Source organism: Oryx dammah, unplaced genomic scaffold (genome assembly GCF_014754425.2).
Source record: "Oryx dammah isolate SB20612 unplaced genomic scaffold, SCBI_Odam_1.1 HiC_scaffold_16, whole genome shotgun sequence".
NCBI lineage: Eukaryota > Metazoa > Chordata > Mammalia > Artiodactyla > Bovidae > Oryx > Oryx dammah.
Window position 1 is genome coordinate 6,974,790 of NW_024070200.1, and position 21,248 is coordinate 6,996,037.

A 21,248-nucleotide genomic window follows, 5' to 3' on the forward strand; every position below is an offset into this window, starting at 1 on the left:
GAAAATCCCATGAACAGATAAGCCTGTAGGCTACAATCCATGGGGTCACAAGAAGGCAGACACAACCGAAAAAGTTTATCCAGCCACATAGCTCAGGGAAGCAAACCAGGCCTCCCTGTCCATCACCAACTCCCAGAGATGATTCAAACTCATGTCCATCACATTGGTGATGCCATCCAACCATCTCATCCTCTGTTGTCCCCTTCTCTTCCTGCCTTCAATCTTTCCCAGCATCAGGATCTTTTCAAATGAGTCAGTTCTTCGCATCAGGTGGCCAAAGTATTGGAGTTTCAGCTTCAGCATCCGTCCTTCCAATGAATATTCAGAATTGATTTCCTTAAGGATGGACTGGTTGGATCTCCTTGCAGTCCAAAGGACTCTCAAGAGTCTTCTTCAATACCACAGTTCAAAAGCATCAATTCTGTGGTGCTCAGTTTTATTTGTAGTCCAGTTTTCATATCCATACATGACTACTGGAAAAACGATAGATTTGACTAGATGGACCTGTTGGTAAAGTAATGTCTCTGCTTTTTAATATGCTTTCTAGGTTGGTCATAGCGTTTCTTCCAAGGAGTAAGTGTCTTTTAATTTCATGGCTACAGTCACCATCTGCAGTGATTTGGGAGCCCAGAAAAATAAAGTCTGACACTGTTTCCACTGTTTCCCCATCTATTTCCCACGAAGTGATGGAACCGGATGCCATGATCTTCGTTTTCTGAATGTTGAGTTTTAAGCCAACTTTTTCACTCTCCTCTTTCACTTTCATCAAGAGGCTCTTTAGCTCTTCTCTGCTTTCTATCATAAGTGTGGTGTGATCTACATATCTGTGGTTTTTGATATTTCTCCTGGCAATCTTGATGCCAGTTTGTGGTTCATCCAGCCCAGCATTTCACATGATGTACACTGCATATAAGCTAAATAAGCAGGGTGACAATATACAGCCTTCACATACTCCTTTTCCTATTTGGAAACAGTTTGTTGTCCCATATCCAGTTCTAACTGTTGCTTCTTGACCTGCATACAGATTTCTCAGGAGGCAGGTCAGGAGGTCTGGTATTCCCATCTCTTTCAGAATTTTCCACAGTTTATTGTGATCCACACAGTCAGTCTTTGGCATAGTCAATAAAGCAGAAATAGATGTTTTTCTGGAACTCTCTTGCTTTTTTGATGATCCAACAGATGTTTACAATTTGATCTCTGGTTCCTCTACCTTTTCTAAATCCAGCTTGAACATCTGGAAGTTCACAGTTCACATCTGTTGAAGCCTGGCTTGGAGAATTTTGAGCGTTACTTTGCTAGTGTGTGAGACAAGTGCAATTGTGCGGTAGTTTGAACATTCTTTGGCATTGCCTTTCTTTGGCATTGGAATAAGAACTGACGTTTTCCAGTCCTTTGGCCACTGCTGAGTTTTCCAGATTTGCTGGCACATTGAGTGCAGCACTTTCACAGCATCATCTTTTAGGATTTGAAATAGCTCAGCTGGAATTCCATCACCTCCACTAGCTTTGGTCATAGTGATACTTCCTAAGGCCCACTTGATTTGGCATTCCAGGATGTCTGGCTCTAGGTGAGCGATCACACCATGGTGGTTATCTGGGTCATGAAGATCTTTTTTGTATAGTTCTTCTGTGTATTCTTGCCACCTCTTCTTAATATCTTCTGCTTCTGTTAGGTCCATACATTTCTGTCCTTTATTGTGCTAATCTTTGCATGAAATTTTCCCTTGGTATCTCTAAATTTCTTGAAGAGATCTCTAGTCTTTCCCATTCTATTGTTTTCCTGTTTCTTTGCACTGATTGCTGAGGATGGCTTTCTTATCTCTCCTTGCTATTCTTTGGAACTCTGCATTTGAATGGGTATATTTATCCTTTTCTCCTTTGCCTTTCACCTCTCTTCTTTTCTCAGCTATTTGTAAGGCCTCATCCGATAACCATTTTGCCTTTTTACATTTCTTTTTCTTGGGGATGGTCTTGATCATTGCCTCCTTAGATTTCTATTAAATGTTGGCCATTATTCTAAAGGCTTTCATAATCATTGACTCATTTAATACTTATAATTTTATCAAATGGGTCTTATTCCATTTTTAAAGGTGAGGAGACTGAACCTCAGAAATATTAAATTACCCATATCACACAGCTAGTACGCAGAGAGTGCCAGCCCTATTCATAGTGTCATTAAGGTGATCAGATCAGACCACTGTGAGAGGCCAATTTAACTGTGTCTCAGCTAGGTCACCAAAGCAAATCCCACCTTAAATATATTCATTTCTGCTATCACATCACTGTGGACAGTGACTGCAGCCATGAAACTGAATGATGATTGCTCCTTGGGAGAGAAGCTATGACCAACCTAGACAGCATATTGAAAAACAGACATCACTTTGCTGACAAAGGTACGGATAGGCAAAGCTATGGTTTTTCCAACAGTTATGTATAGATGTGAGAGTTGGACCATAAAGAAGGTTGAAGCCAAAGAACTGATGCTTCCAAACTGTGATGCTGGAGAAGATTCTTGAGAGTCACTTGGACAGCAAGGAGATCAAACCAGTCAATCCTAAAGAACATCTACCCTGAATATTTATTGGAAGGACTTTATGCTGAAGACTAGCTTTATGCTGAAGCTGAAGTTCCGATTTTTGGCCACCTGATGCAAAGAGCTGACCTATTGGAAAAGACCTTGGTACTAGGAAAGACTGAGGGCAAGAGAAAGGGGTGACAGAGGATGAGATGATTGGATGGCATCATCGACTCAATAGACATGAATTTGAGCAAACTCCGGAAAGTCTTGTATGCTGCAGTCCATTGGGTCACAAAGAGTAGGATACAACTGATCCACGGAATAACAAGAACTGTGACCAAATGCAAAATCCTCCAGGCTTCCCTGGTTGAGGGAAGCCCCTGTCTGTGGAATCCAGAACGTAGAAGCTTCCACGGCAATTTCAACTCTAACATGTGAGAAGTGGCATAGTTTATGACCACAATAAGATCCCTCCTTCTAAGCTTTCCCTCCCTCCTCTTCCTTCTTTCTTTTGTGAAAATTGCCAAATGTTTCTTAGTAAAACTAGACAGCACCAATTCTGGGAGTTGTAGAGAAAAGGCATTTTCCATGTTTCACTTAACTCGATATTTCACTGATTAAAGGCAATATATTTTACTCCCATGCTTCTCAAATTTGAGAATGCTTGAAAACCTGTTAGAAAAATTGTTAGAATGAAGACTTCTGAGTCCTGCTTCCACAGATCCTCATTCTGTAGACCTAGAATGGGCACTGAGAATTTACATTTCCAATAAAGAGCCCAGGAAAAAGATGCCACCACTGCCAGTCCAGGGGCCCACTCTGAGTAGTTAATATATAGGTTTATTGACTTCATTTCTGATAACTCTTAAACTTTACTGAATCCCATAGTCTCACCTTCACTTTATTTTTCTTTACTGCTTATAAAATTTTGATCTTTGTGACAATCTTTGCTTATCACTTAGAATCATCTCATTCATTTTCCTTCATACAACAAATGTTTATGGACTGCCTACTCTGTGCCAGGCACTGCTAGGTGCTGAGATTTTCAAATACAGTTAAAAATGCTATTAGTATCTTCAAGGGGGCTTCATGGTCAAATGGCCGGAAGGAGATTGAGGGGTATGGATCAGGGCATAGTGAGAGCAGTGAAGCCTGGGAGTAGTTTGGGTACCATGGCAGAGGGAGGACCACTTAAAGAAGGTTTTTAAAGTTTCTGTTACTTCCCTTCTTGCTTCTTTCTTCATCCTCCTCTTGTTCCCTTGTCTTCATCTTCACACTTGACTTGAAGTGCTCTGCATGTATCGCCCTTTATATTGGGGTGGAGGAATGGATCTCAAGTCCTCCAGGCTCCCAAATAAAGTCAGAGCATCCACAGTCATTAGCAAGGGCACCATGGACACCTCCTATCTAGAAAAGCAGCTCTTTAATCACTGGAATCCAATACAAGGTACAAATCACTGTGCGAATATATTATGGAGACGCCCTTGAGGCAGGAATGTTTCTCTCCCTGTCTTGCCAGTCTGAGATGTTCTCCAGGTCTACAGAGAGACTCCGATGTCTTTAGCATCTGAAGGATCCAGGGATCCTGGACATAACTGCCTTCAAAAGCCAAACTACCTGGGTTCTTCAATTTGCCTAGGAATGTTCATTTATCACACTTATTAAAAGAAAAATAGCCAAATAAAAGCAAAGTTAATTTTAGGTAATGGACAACATTTTTTTTAATTCTCATCAGCAATATTTTTTAGTTATTTTGGCTCCAGCTCAAAGTTTCAAAGTTGGTAGTCATAGCTGCCTTTTTCACCAATAAGCTAAATGAGATGGTCCCTTTACTTCTAGCTAGAATGAGCTTGTCTGAACAATAAATCATGTAAGAAGGCACAGCTTAGAAAGAGCTCAGTTCTCCAGCTTGCTTCCCCAAACTTCTTCAAGTCTAAAGAAAGGTCTCAAGTTAACTGGTTCTTTAGCACATCACTACTGAATAGGCAGATGTTGGTAAGAAGAGCTCTCGGGGAATAAATTATTTTCTAAAATGATAAAGCAAGAAGAGTGGAGGAAATGACTTATTTTTATTCAATTTATTTTTAATTGGCCGGTAATGGTGTTACAGTATTTTGCTGGTTTCTGCCATATATCCACATGAATCAGCCATAGGGCCACATGTGTCCCTTCCCTCATTAAAACGCACACTTTACCAGATGCAAGACAGATAGCCAGTGGGAATCTGCTGTATGAAGCAGGGAGCTCAAACCTGGTGCTCTGTGACAACCTAGAGGGGTGGTATGGATTAAGAGGTGGGAGGGAGGTTCAAGAGGAAATGACTTCCTTTTAATAAGAACATGCTACATTGATAATTCTTTGCAGTCATTTTGCGGGGTGAAAACCATTTGCCCTCTGAAAACACCTGAAATCTGAAAAGTAGGGAAGGAAGCCAAGTAAGACCAACACCCTTTCAGTCAATTTTCATTGGCTAGTGTAGTTCTAGAACTTGCCAGGCAACTGAGTCACTTCCTTAAAAAGGCTAAAGTCTTCTAGCTTGTCACTCCTTGCCTTGTTCTGTCTCTGGATTTTGGAAATCTATCTTTGTGGGTGAATCCTCTTAAGATATTCTAACATGGCTGTCTACCAGTTTATTTCCTACAGTTAGCTGTGGGATCCCTATAGGAAATGAACTGTGCTTAGTTAATTCTATCAATGTGCAAAATCTGGGAGACAGTGAAGGACAGGGAAGCCTGGTGCAGTCCATGGGGTCACAAAGAGTCAGATATAACTTAGTGACTAAACAATAACATTAATATGCTTACATATAACTGATGTTCAGTATGCATTTAGTAAATGAAATAGAATGAAGTGGATGGATAGATGGATGAAGGAGTAAGTGAGTGAATGAATAAGTGGGTGTATAAATGGGTGAATAGATGGAGTGGTGAGTGGGTGGTGGATGGATGGCTGGAAACATGCACAGACAGAAAGATGAATGACTGGAAAGACAGAAAGATGGAAAGGTCAATGGATGAGATGCTGGCCTAGGGGACAAATAACAAAATAAATGATCAGTAAATGAGTGAGCCTAGAATTTTCAACTTATTACTACTCCTGGATGCTATATTCTTCACAAAGTATCTCATATATTGGTGAAAAAGGAAACCAACTACATATTCAACTTAGTGGTAGAAAGTAGAGAATTCAACAATTAAATATAAAAGAAGCTCTACAGAATTTCAGCCACTTTTAGAAGACAGATGCATTTTTTAGAAATCTAACTCCCTTTGAACCATTAGTCCACAAATATTCTATTAACAAAATTCAGAAATATTTGTCAAAACATTGAAGACCAAATCTGCACAAAAGGTCTTAACTAGAAAACTACACCTCTCTCTCCATCTCTTTTCTCATCTTTCTCAGTCTCAGTCAGTCCCTCTCCATGTCATTCGTTATCGTTTATATTCAAGTCATCTTTTACAACTTAACTCTGGCCAAAATGTCCCCATTCTCCTGTTATCACTCTTCGGTGATCTCCTTGTACCTGCAGGCCAGAGTCAGCAACGGACATGAGTTTTGAGGCTGTTCCACCCATCCCTCTCTGCTCTTCCGCTCTCACTGGACACCAGCTACCCCAGACCACCTGCCATTCCAGTCATAGGAGACCACGCAGGAGTAAAGACGGTGCCCTCTGGTCCATAGCTCAGACCTGCCATATGAAGCCTGCTTCTTTGTGTGTGGAAATAGTACTTACCTCAGTAAATGTTAACACATTTAAGCTGGAATACCCTTTCCTCCTGCCTTTTGGGGAAAAGCTAGCTTTGTTGGCTTTGAAGCCTTATTTATGTCTCTAAGGCCTTGATGTGGGGTGGACTTCAGTGGTGTCTCATCCCCATGCTTCTACCTTTATCAGTCTATAAAGTAAATATGCTGCTGTTCAGTTGCTCAATTGTGTCCAACTCTTTGCGACCCCATAGACTGAAGCACTCCAAGCTTCCCTGTCAATTACCATCTCCTGCACCTTGCTCAAATTCATGTCCATTGAGTCGGTGATGCCATCCAACCATCTCTTCCTCTGTTGCCCTCTTCTCTTTTGCCTTCAGTCTTTCCCAGCATCAGGGTCTTTTCCAATGAGTCAGTTCTTTGCATCAGGTGGCCGAAGTATTGGAGCTTCAGCTTCAGCATCAATCCTTCCAATGAATATTCAGGATTGATATACTTTTAGATTGACTGGTTTGATCTCCTTACAGTCCAAGGGACTCTCAAGAGTTCCAGGCCCACAATTCAAAGCCATTGGTTCTTGGGCACTCAGCCTTTATTTTTTTATGGTCCAAATCCATACACATAATGGGACACATTGGGGTCACATCCATACATAACGTAAATAAGCTCCCCTGCAATTTTCTCAGTCCTCAGCAAATAACAGTGAAAGCTAATGTTTAGTGAGTACCTAGTATGTGCCACTTTTAATAGATTAGGTTTATTAGTTTATTTAATAGTCATGACAGCCTATGATGCAAATATAACATTATTGCCATTTCAAAGATGAGGAAAGTAAGAGTCAGAGAGGGTATGTAACCACTGTGTGCTCCCTGAGAGCAAATGCATGCCTTTTCTCTATAGTTCTTGGCACATAGTAGGTGTTTATAAGTATTGATTAAACAGGTGTCAGATAATTTGAGCTGAGGCTGAAGAATGAAGGAGCAACCATCTTTTCATGTCATTTTCTGTGTGATATTAAACTGGCTTCTGCAAATTCCCATTTATTAAATTTCTCATATTTTTCACTTATGATTCAGTCCCTCAGGACTTTTACAATATTTTTAAGCTGAAAATATGACATTGTTTTCTCATATGGCAATCCAGGGTTTCCTTTAAGATTGTATTTGATAATCAGGCTGCAATATATGTCCCCTAAAAGGTCTTCACCAGGTGAAACTTTGTTCTAAAGAGAAACTGACATCCTGGTTTAACTGTTTGGAGGAGCAGTTATAACACCAGCCCCGCTGTGCATTTCTCCTTATTTGTGTGCGTGCCTTATTCAGTTTACTATATGCTTCGGGTTTGGAGACTGAGTCTGGTCTGAATTTTATACCCCTGTGGTCAGCAGAACACCGAGCAGAGAGTAGATGCTCAATAAATGATCAAAATGGCACTCTGCTACAACCAAATAGCTTGGAATTTCATCTGCAAGATGGGTATAATAAGAGCAACTTCAGGAGACTCTGGGGAAATGAACAAGGGAAGCTGTGGGTGGGGCCATATGCCTCAGGATAGATGCATTGATAGAAAGCCTTCTGTGAACTGTGGTGTTTGTGAACACCACTAGAATGAGCTCTAGAATAAATCGATTTCAAAGTCTGAGATTCTAACCCAGTTTGAGGTCTGACCTCAGACTTTACCCTTTAAGTTTCAATGCCCTTATTGTAGAATGTGAATAATAATAGAACTTGCTATATATTTACCAAATAAAGACACAAGTCTCCCAGTGAAATCTGCATTTGAGATACACAGCAAATTTTTTTAAGAAAACTATGTCCCAGTCGATATTCAGAACATACTACTACTAAAAGATATATCTTTTAACTGAAGTTCAAATTTAACTGGCTTCCTGAATTTTCTACCAACTAGATAAAAAAATATGTGCAATCCGCTTGCATGGGATAGATACTCAATAACATTCACCATTATTTTATACTGTGTTTAATAAATAGTAATTCCCAGCCTGACTTCCCTCTTTTAAAAGAATCAGTGCTAATCCCATCCGTGCCTCCCTGCCATCCTCCACCTCATTCTCTGCTTCTTAACATACATTGAGTTGTCAGGAGGGGTCTTGGATATAAAAAGGGAGCAAACAGCTGCCATAGAAAGAAGTTGCTGTCAGTTCAAATGAATGCTGAGCTAATAGGCCTATTAATAATGAGCTTTATTATAGGAGGCCACTTACGTTAATAATTCTCTGTATTTAGTATTTGATGCTGTGACATTTATACTGAGCTGAATGGTGGCTCTGTGTGTGTGTGTGTGTGTGTGTGTGTGTTTAAAGCCATTTAGCTCACTTTTACTTTGAATACAGCTGCAACATTGGGACACAGAAAATGTTTTATTTAAACACACATACACACAACTCATCTGACTCTGCTTCTCATAGGTGTCTCTCAGCTTGAATGCATTGGAGACACTGCCGAGAGATGAACAAATGGGAATCAGCCCTTACCCTCTCGCCCTGGGATTGTCAGTCCAAGCCCCCACCCCTTGCCCTCACAGCCCAGAGAAGCTGAGGGTAGATTTAATCTGATTTGCATACTGTGACTTCTCACAACAGTAGCTGGAATTGTGACAGGGTCTAATTAGCATTTCCACCCCCTCTCTTTGCCCCTTTTATATTTGACGACAGTGCCTGAGCAGTAGGGGAAGTTTAACTAAACCCAGATTAAGAAGTCATGCTCTGGTTCTGGAAGTTAGAAAAATCAACATTCCCAGCGGGTGGTGCTTGACAAGGAAGGTGTTTGGGCAGAGGGAATATTTATTTCTATGGCGGTGACTTTAGCTCTAGTTCAGGCATTTGTGTGTAAGAGCACCCATTGGAGGAAGACAAAAGCAGAGCTGAATTTCCCCAAGAGTTCCTCAATCTAGCACGCCAAAAGTAGAACCCGTCCTTACATATCCTGCCTTGAATCCAGTGCCGTGAAATCTCTCAAATGGGCTAAGCAGCTTATTACAAACCATATAGCCAGAAATTGTTCAAGTCCAGGTTCAAAGTCTAGGCTTCCCAGGTGGCGCAGTGGTAAAGAATCCACCTGTCAACGCAGGAGACACGAGAGAGACAAGGGTTCGATTCCTGGGTAGGGAAGATCCCCTGGAGTAAGGAATGGCAACCCACTCCAATATTCTTGCCTGGAAAATTCCATGGACAGAGGAGCTTGTCTGGCCACAGTCCATGGGCTCGCAAAGAGTTGAACACGACTGAGCACACACACACACACACAAACACATACACACACACACACACACACACACACACACACGTTCAAACCCCACCAGGCAGGGTCCACTACCATCTGTTGTCTTAGAACTCGGATATCACACCAGAGATCCTGCCATCATATGTATGCCTGATCCAGATCGGGCCGGGGCACCTCCCATCTCCTGGTGACTCACAGAACCATCCACAGGCTAGTGGTTCTGGTGACCATCTCTCCAGAGCTTGTGAAAAATGCAGAATCTCAGGCTGCATTAGAAGCTGCGTTTTAACCAGATCCCTCGTGATCCATCTCTATCAAATTTTGAGAAGCCTTGCCTTAGAGCTTTCTTGGGCAGACAACAGGCTTCTCCTTGAATTTGTCATATGACTTGCAACTTACCTTCTCAGAGAGCACTCTGTCCCCTTGCCGGGCACATCTCACACCTCACCTCGGCAGGGCCAGCATTTGGGAATAAAGCCAGGCCTCTAAACCCCAAGGACAGAGACAGTATTCCTCTCACAAGGCCAGGCTCTCAATCCCAAGCAGTTTTCCTCCAGCGGATGTCGCTGTGCCCACCCCTCCCACCCCCCACCAGCCCTCCCCTGCTTGCAGGAGCACAATTAGCAGGTTAATTTTGAGGCCACTGGTGCATGCACAAAGTACCTGGCAATTACCAAAAAAGAGAAGATATTCAAACTAGACTGCTCATAGAAGATCAAGCTAGATGAATATTCTTAATAAGTGTTTAAAACATCTTAAGAGTTTCCGGAGCTATTTTGCCGCTCAAGGGTTTTCAATAAGATGCTCGGATGATGGAAGAACCACTTTTATCAAATATTAAGCTACTGTAAATTTACTGTAATTGAATAATTTGCCTCTTAGCTTTGGTTCACTAAGACTGAAGCGAGGTTTTCATCCTTATGTGATTGCTCCACAGTCTGTTTCAATATATGTCATGTCAAGCAAGGCTCATCTACGGCACCATTTGAGTTTTAGTAATTTCAAAGCCAAGGGACCCTGTAAATGGTCTGGATGATTGACCATAAAGTATGTACATATTTAGTTATATTAAATTGTGATTAGGGTTTCAACTTCCATATTTAAACTCTGAGTAGTTTGCAGAGCCTTTATGACTTTTATGGAAGTGCTAATGTGAATTCCGCAGGGCTTTTTATAGGAATTGAAGCAGAGGCAGACCTTTTGGTCCAGGTTACATAAATATTATGGAGATGGAGTAACAGGAAAAAAGTCCAACCATCAGTTGGAAATAGATAAAATTAATACCTACATCTATAAATTATGTCTTAAGAGATGAGGAGGCAAAAACAATCTGGAGCTTTGAAAAGGAGCATCTGAATTTGTCCCTAGCTCTTCCTCTTATATTGGTTTAGTGATTTTAGCAAATAACTTTCTAAGTCTCAGTTGATTCATCTGTAAAATGAACATCATGTTGCACTGAGTAGATCGTTGAGGGGAGTGTGAAGTGTCTGTGAAAGGTCTTGGTGACAACAAACAAATGTTTCTCAAAGCATCACACTTGGACCCTCTGTCTTGGAAACATCCCTGAAGCTTGTTAAAATTCTGAGGCCTGGTCATCACATCTGCTCTGGTAAAGGAGTAATTTTGGAGATAGGACTCAAAAGCCCTCATTTTTTCCAATAATATTAGGTAATTTTCATATACACTAAAGCACATGAAATCCATTTCTAAATATGTTTCTTATTATGTTGGAGTAGTGGAGGACGGTGGTTCACTTTTTCTTTCAATTCCCTCTTTCTGTACATGTGTGCTCAGCCACTCAGTTGTGTCCGATTCTCTGCAACCTCATGGACCGTAGCCTACCAGGCTCCTCTGTTCATGGAATTTTTCAGGCAAGAATACTGTAGAGGGTAGCCATGCCTTCCTCCAAAAACTGAACCTGAGTCTCCTACATCTCCTGCCCTGACAGGTGGATTCTGTACCACTGAGCCCCCTGGGAATCCCATCTCTTTCTATACACATTCTAAAATTCAGGTATTTTAGAGCAATTAGCTCCATATACCTGTTTATGAAAAGTGAAGAATCTCATAACCACTATATGCATCCCTGACAGAAGAGATGAATCCAATAATAAAACAGCAGGAATTAGAACTTTTGTTGTTCAGTTGATAAGTTGTGTCTAATCCTTTGCAACCCCATGAACTATAGCACACCCGGCTTCTCTGTCCTCCACTATCTCCCAGAGTTTGCTCAAATGATAAACCTATATAGCATATTTAAAAGCAGAGACATTACTTTGCCTACAAAGTTCCATATACTTAAAGTGATGGTTTTTTCAGTAGCCATGAATGGATGTGAGAGCTGGACCATAAATAAGGCTGAGTACTGAAGAATCGATGCTTTCAAACTGTGGTGTTGGAGGAGACTCTTGAGAGTCCCTTGGACTGCAAGGAGATCAAACCAGTCAATCCTAAAGGAAATTAACTCTGAATTTCACTGGAAGGACTGATGCTGAAGCTCGCATCACCAACTCAATGGAGATGAGTTTGAGCAAGCTCCAGGAGATAGTGAAGGACAGGGGAGCCTGGCAGGCTGCAGTCCATGGGACCGCAAAGAGTTGGACATGACTGAGCGACTGAACAACAACTGAGTTGGTGATGCCATCTAACCATCTCATCCTCTGCTGCCACTTTCTCTCTGCCTTCAAGTTTTCTCAGCAGCAGGCTCTTTGCCAGTGAATCAGCTCTTCACATCAGGTGCCCACAGTACTGGAGCTTCAGTTTCAGCATCAATCCTTCCAATGAATAGGCAGGGTTAGTTTCCTTTAGAACTGACTTTTTTGATCTCCTTGCAGTGCAAGGGACTCTTAAGAATCTTCTTCAACACCACAATTCAAAAGCTTCGATTCTTCAGCACTCTTTATGGTCCAACTCTCACATCTGTACATGACTACTGGAAAAACCATAGCTTTGCCTTATTATATGGACCTTTGTTGGCAAAGTGATATCTCCACTTTTTAATATGCTATCTAGGTTTGTCATAGCTTTCCTTCCAAGGAGCAAGTGTCTTAAACCTAAATTATTTCCACTATGTCTAAGATGGTATTTCCCTTGTTAACTCTAACTTCTATTCATCCTTCAAAATCCAAGTTAAAATCATCTCTGCTCTGAAATATGTTCAGACCCGTGACCGGACAGCTAAGAACCATTGCTTCCTAACATGTCCAGAGTAGACAATGGTCATAACGGATGTGGTGGGAAGAACTCCCATATGACCTGAAAGTTTCCTGTCCTCTGAAATCCCCTCCTTGTGAGCGTGGGTGGGGCCAGTGATGATGATCAGATGTTCCCTTGATCAGTTTATGTTATACAAGTAAAGAGGCAGATTCTACTGCTGGTTGACATCTTGATTTTCACCTGCTGAGTGTCTGAGCATCAGACCCAGCTAATCTGTGTCCAAAATTTTCACCCACAGAAGCTGTGAGATTATATATTTGAGTTATTTTAAGCCACTAAATATTTGATGATTGCCTATGCAGCAGTACAACAAAGGAGATAAATAGTGAAAATACAGAGGAGAGACTGTAGAGATTTCTGGAATCCTAGAGCTCTGATCATGAAAGCTTTTTATAGAAAAATGTGTTGTCTCTACCTAGGGAACCAGTGGTTGGTAGGACATCAACCTAGTTCAGAGTCTACCCACTTCAACCCATCAGAGACTGTAGGGCATAACATGAGTGGCACAGTGCGGGAATAACTTTTCAATATCTATGTGCTATTATAACATTTCTGACGGGGAGTGGGATGGGAAGAATTCTGCAAACAACCAGCCATGTCATTGCGCCTTGAAATCCATCATTCTTTACCACCAATGGCTCAGTGGTAAAGAATCCACCTGTCAATGCAGGAGATGTGGGTTTGATCCCTGGGTCAGGGAGACTCTCTGGAGAAGGAAATGGCAACCCGCTCCAGTATTCTTGCCTGGGAAATCCCATGGATGGAGGAGTCTGGTGGGTTACAGTCTATGGGGTTGCAAAAGAGTCGGACAGAACTTAGCCACTAAGCAAGAACAGCAACAAGCTCCTTTAGAATTAAAGTTCAGAGCTTTTCATCCATCAGCTACCAATGAAACTGTCTGGCTCCAGCAAGAGCTTGTGCCTGGGTGCTCTGTGCAAACGCAGTTTTTGTAGTTTGTCATAAAATTGCTTCCTCTCCATCATATATTCCCTTTCATCCAACGAGCTCCTAGTGTTTTATTCATAAATATAATTATCCTCATTTTACAGATGAGGAAACTGGGTCATAGAAACGTGAACACTGTGAATTAATAATAACAACAGAAGCAAGGTTTGCCTCAAATTGCAAGTGACAAAGTCTCCCTTTTCGATTACCCTTACGTGTACGTAGGAATCACATACGTGCATACGTACACATCATCATATGCATATCCATACAGTTCCATTTTGCACAAGTAACTTCCAGACTCTTGTTTACTGTGCCAGGTTTTCCCCAGTACAATGTTTCTACCCCACTGCATCCAGCCAGGAACATTCACAGTGATTTAACTCCAAGTAAAATTCAGATGTGCTTTTATATCTGTGTGGGCACAGGCACAAAATCTGAGGCTGCCTGTGGCCCACACTGGCAACTTGGTCCTATATCATTCCACCTTAGAGACAAAATGTTTAAAAGAATATCATGACTCCTCTATAAATACCAACACTGTGGAGCTGAAAGCAATTGGCAATGTGCTTTGTTAGAATGTTGCCTGAAATGTTAGCTGGTGCTTTTCAGTGGGGCCATGAATATGAAGAAAGACAACCAGCTCTGCCTTGGACCCACTGAGCCCTTGCTGTAGTCTGAGTCCATCAGTCATGGCTTCATCGCTGGAGATTTGAAAAGTCTAGGCATTTTCTCCAGCCCAAGCCAAAGCAGAAATGAGACTGCAGGTCTGGGTACAGACTGAATCCTCTTTCAGAACACAGAGCCCACTCTAGGAAACTGAAGAGGATTCATCTTTTGCTCCCTACCTGTCTTATCTTCAGCGAACGGCCAATATTGTCCCTTAAAAATTTTGCTAAACTTAATGATAATTACCTTGTTCTTTGTCAAGGATCCTAAATTCATTTGAGAAGTTAGACTGTGTCAAATAAAATGGCTTCTGAAACTGATTTGGGATTCTTCCATTGGTACATGGACTAGTTCCTGGCTAACAGTAGATGCTCAGGAAATGGTCATTGCACTAAATTGAGAAAGTTCTGTTTATTGTTATCAAAATTCTGTCCCCCATTCTATCCCATTCCCTCTATGATAATTCACAACCTTGTTATCTCCTGCCCACTTGAATGGCCGTCTCGCTTACCTTCTGTTTCCTGTTTATGCTCCCACTGAAACTTGAATAATAATTCCAAAGCCTAAATCTAACCATCCTATTTCTCTGTTTAGAACTCTTCAACGCTGACACCCTTCCCCACCAACAAATAAAGAACAGAGTTCAAGCTCCTGAACATGCAGACAAGGCCCCTGGCCTGCCCCTGGCCACTTTTTTTTTTTTCTAGATCTCCACCCAACCCCATCCTATTCATCACCATCCCAGGACTGCTCATAGCTGCATCATAATGCCACACCTAGATGCATCTTGCCTTTGCTTCTGTCATTGGTTCTCTCCATTTTCTCCTCTCGGTATCTCCCAAAATTTCCACCCTGCCACTTACTTTCTGATTAACAGAAAAATCCTGTTAGCTTTTAAGAATCGGCTTGGAGCTCTGCTTCCAGGAAATGCTGTTCATCTCTTCTAAATATGAGTTCTGCCGTATGCACTTTTGTACCTAACTTCATAACGACACTTGCCCTTTCATCTGTATTCTTGTCTGCTTTCCCACATTAGAATGTGAGACCTGGTGAGCAGGGACTAAATCATATGCATCTGGGTACGCCCAGGGTCCAGCATTGGGATTCATGCACAGTAGACGCTCAATAAAGCATCCTGAAAGAATGAACAGGTGCCAGAAATAACTGATCCATGGCTGAGTGGATAATGTCAGCAAAGTTCTGTTCGGAGTGCTTCGCTTCCTATGCTTCAAAGGGTTAATTGCCTCTTACCTGAAGTTCTGAGTGAATTCCACTCTCTGGTGTCAAACTCCATCTCCACTCACCTCACCCTTGTTCTAATGACATGCAACTGGACAAATAGGAAAAAGCACCCATGGCACAATTGCTCCTGATGAATATTTCAGCAGGTGCCTCTTGGCTGAAAGTCAAGATGAAAGCCTGGCTCCAGGCAAATTAAGATGGGGAAGAAAGACTTGTAAGTACATAAGGCTTTGGAGAAATGCCCCGATGCTGAGCTGGAGACAGGAGTTCTGCAATTGAAAGCGAGGAGATCACAGCCTGGGTATTCTCCAAGTCTCCTTCTGGGCTTGGGAAGGGGGCGGGGGACACACTGCTCTCAAAGTTAGATCACAAGCTGTTCCCAGGACACTTAGCCCTGGCAGGATATGACTGAGAGCCAAGGCTGCCCTTTTACCTAAGTATTTTCAACCCCCGATAGAGCTTGGCTTCCTGAGTACAAGGCAGGCCTGAGTGAGCTGTCCCGGGGTCCTGTTCCAACATGACTTCCATGTTCTTGGGTGTTTTGTTGTTGTTGTTGTTGTTATTTTTAAAGAAGGGCTGGGCTGAAGCAAGCCAGACTGGGACCATCTTTGAGTTGTTGTTGGTTCAGTTGTTCAGTCGTGTCAGACTCTTTGGAACCATCTGAGTGCACACTGCTTTCTCACATCCCCAGGTGACCCAATGGGAAAAGAATCTGTGAATTCTAAGTCCAGCAGGCTTCCCTGTCTTTGTTGCAACACAATGATTTGTTGGGATTTTACAGATACTTTTTACTGAATCTATATGAAACTATATGATTTTCTTAAACACCTTGAAGCTGGATGAACAGAAAAATGGAGTCAGGAAAAAAAAAAAAAAAGGAGGCTAATTGAACTGGAAAAGGAAAGTCACTAACAGGAGATTGGGCAAGTTCCAGGAAGTGGGGAAGACAAGAGAGGACTGGGAGTTAGGTGCTCTGGTTCTGAACTTGACTCTGGCCCTGACCTTACACAGTGACTACCGTTTTCTGCTAAGGGTGTCAGCTTTCTCAACTGCAGAAGGAAAAGCATTGCCTGAGATTTTGCAAGGTGCCTTTAAGTTCTACTTAGTTGTGAATCGATCTATTGGTTTTTATAAGACCTCTGGCTCAGAAATGACAATAGTAAAACCAGGAGCCCTCTAAGCAAGGTCTATATTTCAGATGTGTCTGAGATGTAGGAAAGTCTTCACAGTGCGGTTTGCCTTCTCCTGTCAGATGTGGGAACTCGTAGGGAACCCAAGAGGAGTCTGATTGAATCAAAGAAATAAATTTTAATGGTGAAGATTCAACCTGTGGTTGGTGGGAACTTGTACACAGGGAATGAAGGTCATAAGTAGATGCCCCTAAGCCTCTAAGGCAGGGACCTATCTGCCAAGTTTATCAGGAGTGCTGGCAGAGGGTAGAGCACAGAACTGAGAAGAAGGAGAGATGGGGCTTTGGAGCAGTCACAACCAGGACCCATGGATATCTCTGAAGCTGGAGCGTGTGTGCTCACTCAGTCTCACTCAGTCATGTCTGGCTCTTTGTGTGGACTGTAGCCTGCCAGGCTCCTCTGTCCATGGAGTTTTCCAGGCAAGAATACTGGAGTGGGGTGCCATTTCCTTCTCCAGGGGATCTTCCCGACCCAGGGATCGACCCTGTGTCTCCTACACTGGCAGGCACCTTCTTTACTACTGCGCCACCTGGGAAGCCCTATTTCCAAAGCTGGAGAGACCCCTTCAAATTCCCCAAGCTGGGGCATGGGAGTGGCTATTTGCACCCCATGCCTTGATCAGTTAATGTTTGGGTTGCCTTCAGAAAGACCCGATTTCTCAGGCCAGCTGTCCACGAAGATCTATCACTTGCCCATTTTTGCAGAAATTGGGGAAATAAGTCCTTCAATTCTGCCTGGGTAAGCAGGGTGGCAGAGCAGAGTGTCCACACAAGGTAACAGCTCAGCAAGCAAGTAGCTGATCACCCTTAGGGCAGATGAATTTTCCCAATTTAAGTTGCTTACCAAATAAGGTTATCTATACCATTTTGATGATTTTTATTTCCAAACAGAAACAGAGACACAGACATCGAAAACATATGTATGGATACCAAGGGGCTAAAGGGGAGGTGGGATGAATTGGGAGATTGGGATTGACATATATAAACTAGTGATGCTATGTATAAAGTAGATAATTGATGAGAACCTACTATACAGCTCCAGGAGCTCTACTAAGTGCTCCGTAGTGACCTAAATGAAAAGGAAATTCAAACCGAGGGGATATACGTATATATATAGCTGATTTACTTTGCTCTACAGTAGAAGTTAACACAGCTTTGTAAAGCAAGTCTACCCCAATAAATGTTAATTAAAATAAATAAACAAATTGCTTACCAACCACAGGGGAGTTTGTTAAACAGTCATCTCCCTGGCCTCAGTCTGAATCAGTTAAGACAAAATCTGAGAGTATGATCACGTACATGATTTTACAGCATCCCAGGTGATTCTGTTGTTAGCTGTGGTGAGCTGTAATGGTATTTGGGGCAAAATGAAAAGAGTTGGAGATATGGCATCAAATTTTGAGTTCCAAAAATGGCTCCACTCCTTGCAAATCAAAAGGGACTACACTGATCACACTTCTTTCAGCATTATTGCCTCTACCTACAGAAAAAAAATGAAAGAGCAGAGAACTATTGTGGAGTCAATAATATTATTTTATTCAAGAACTTTATGGAATTCTACACCAATTTTAGATATTTCCCCTGAGTTCAGTGATTATAAACATGCATCTGAGAAACAGTGCCAGTCTGTGATGCAGTTTTCTCCAGTCTAAAGAAAAACAAGAATTTTTTATAGAGTTTTATCTAAAGACAAAATCAATTGAAGGTTCTTTATACTTGGCACATATCAATTGCTCATTTAATGCTAATTACAGCTACTACTAAAACAAACAAAATTTTCAGTGGAGAAATATTTTTAAGGATCATCCCACCTTGACTGTTCCTCTAAGATATAATGATTACTTTTAAAATAAGACAGAGCAGCTTATTGTTTTAATAACATTTCTCCTCTTTTATCCCAATCCGTTTGAGTAGATGCGTTGGACAGTGTCTTGAGTGAGCCATTTTGACTGGTGTTCTCTCTAAAGTTCGGCCATGTTCTTGTTTTCCTTTTGTTGAAAGCTCATTTCTCCCCTCCTGGAGCCGCTGTGAGTGCCCCCAGTAGCAACGATCACAGTCGATATGAACAATGTAACGCTCTCGGTTTTCTCTCTCCGCCATGCATTCTGCAGCGAGTTGTTTTTCTTCCCATCTCTAACTGCCTCTCCTGTCTTTCCTCTTTGCCTTCTCGTCATCCTCCAGTAACTGTTCTCCTTCCTTTTTCTCTTCCTTTAGTCTCCCCTTCCAATTATTCTTACACTAAAAAATGATCAAACAAAACAAAGAAATAAAAAACAGACACAATCTATACATAGGCGTGGGGAAATCTGTGTAGAGCTGAGGGTCAAGGTATTATTTTAATTGTGTCCATTTTTAAATTGATCGATTCAAGTAATACATAGGGCTCACTGGAACCCATCTTAAATAGATGGGAATACCAGACCACCATACTTGCCTCCTGAGAAATTTCTATGCAGATCAAGAAGCAACAGTTAGAACTGGACTTGGAAGAACTGATTGGTTCAAAATTGGGAAAGGAATATGTCAAGGCTGTATATTGTCACCCTGCTTACTTAACTTATATGCAGAGAACATCATATGAAATGGCAGGCTAGATGAAGCACAAGCTGGAATCAAGATTGCCGGGAGAAATATCAATAACCTCAGATATACGGATGACACCACTCTTACGGCAGAAAACAAAGAAGAGCTAAAGAGCCTCTTGATTAAACTGAAAGAGGAGAGTGAAAAAGCTGGCTTAAAACTCAACATTCAGAAAACTAAGATCATGGCATCTGGTTCCATCACTTCATGGGAAATAGATGGGGAAACAATGGAAACAGTGACAGACTATTTTTCTGGGCTCCAAAATCACTACAGATGGTGACCACAGCCATGAAATTAAAAGATGCTTGCTCCTTGGAGAAAAAGCTATGATAAACCTAGACAGCATATTAAAAAGCAGAGACATTACTTTGACATCAAAGGTCCATCTAGTCAAAGCTATGGTTTTTCCAGTGGTCATGTATGGATGTGAGAGTTGTACCATAAAGAAAGGTGAGCACTGAAGAACTGACGCTTTTGAACTGTGGTGTTGGAGAAGACTCGAGAGTCCCTTGGACTGCAAGGAAATCCAACCAGTTCATCCTAAAGGAAATCAGTCCTGAATATTCATTGGAAGGACTGATGCTGAAGCTGAAACTCTAATACTTTGGCCACCTGATGTGAAGAACTGACTCTTTGGAAAAGACCCTGATTCTGGAAAAGACCCTAATGCTGGGAAAGACTGAAGGCAGGAAGAGAAGGGGACAACAGAGGATGAGATGGTTGGATGGCATCACCAACTTGATGGATGTGAGTTTGTGCAAGCTTCAGGAGTAAGTGATGGACAGGGAAGCCTGGCATGCTGCAGTCCATGTGGTTGCAAAGAGTCAGACACGACTGAGTGACTGAACTGAATTGAACACCAGTTAAGTCAATCATTAGGCTCACAACAGGAGAGTTAAGCCAGCTTGAAAACACAGGATGCTTCAAAAGCATGGAGGGTGCTTCTCTAACCTCTGGTCTCTCATACTACTCATGATCCAGACCTCCTCTCCATCTTGCTTTTCATCTCTCCTGGGGTCATGAAGAGAAAATTTAAATAGTTCAGCAGTCCACAGTAGAGTTGGACTCTACTGTTGTAAGAGGAAATTTGTAATAAATAAGCAAATAAAGCAAAATGAGCTGGAGGTTCAAAATCATGAATATGGCCTTGGTAGAGTGTGGCCCCAGGTTACACAAAGAGGCCCCATTCTTGTCTTGGCCTTGACAATTCTGACAACTGTGGTCAAGATTATGTCTAAAGGCAGCAATACTTAGGGGAGAAGAAGTTCACCACATTCAGACTGGTTTTGATGTTTTAAGACAAGAAGAAATAAATTACCTGAGGTCATAGAATATTGGAGGCTTCCTCCAATCTCTCATAGTTCCACTTTACCTTGTGTCCATTCTTTAGTGATCCTCAAAGCTTGGGTTTTGATGAATACAGAAGTCTCCTTTAGATCACAAACTATAGATGATAATATATAATATAATGTGTTAATCACTCATTTTGACTAGTAAACTAAAGCTCTTCTTTTTATAAACTGCCCCTCTTCAAGAAGGCCACGTTTAACCAATATCTGCTCTGTTTACTCAAATACAGGTCATATCCCTCCAGGAAGGAATCCCTGAGCCCAAGAGGGAGTATTTTCCTGTACATCACTCATTCTACTTTCTGATAGTCTGCTGTCTGTCTGCTCCCAGCTCATGAGATACAGGAGGACTGGGACATTTTTTTAAGGTAATTTTTTATTGCACTAGAGTTGATTTACAATGTTGTGTTAGTTTCAGGGGTACAGTGAAGTGAGTCAGTTACACATAGACATAGATTCACTTTTTTTTAGATTCTATTCCCCCTATAGATCACTACAGAGTATTGAGCAGAATTTCCTGTGCTCTGTGTTAAGTCCTCCCTAGTTATCTATTTTATATATAGTAGTGTGTATAGGTCAATCCCAACCT